This window comes from Clupea harengus, chromosome 11, assembly GCF_900700415.2.
Source record: "Clupea harengus chromosome 11, Ch_v2.0.2, whole genome shotgun sequence".
Taxonomy (NCBI): domain Eukaryota; kingdom Metazoa; phylum Chordata; class Actinopteri; order Clupeiformes; family Clupeidae; genus Clupea; species Clupea harengus.
Genome location: NC_045162.1, coordinates 19,671,458 through 19,671,883, shown reverse-complemented (window position 1 = coordinate 19,671,883; position 426 = coordinate 19,671,458).

Genomic DNA, 426 nt, shown 5'->3' with positions numbered 1-426 from the left:
CTGTCACATATTACACAGGCCCGTGACTATAATCACTCACCGCTGTCTTCGGTCATGAAATAACATTTGCAGGCTGATACGGTTACAATGGGGCGAAGCCACATTATCTATCCTAATGGAAATGTAGTTCCATTCACCGGAAAGTAGCCTACCGTTGCTCTGGCTACTGACACACATGTGTTATTTGCTTTTCAGCACATCTCAAAGTGATGGTCTGGTGAAGGCATTAAATAGTCCTAAAACCGAAACGTCACCTATTAGAGGAGGGCACTGATTTGAGCAGCAAACTCGGGTAGACTGGTTTAATAGCTTGGCTGTGATGGCCAACATTCAACCCTTCACATCTTCAGACTCGCTGAAAGCAGACAGAAGAAGCGCAAGTTACAGCAGCGGCAGACGAAACCAGATACCGGTCATTACGGACAG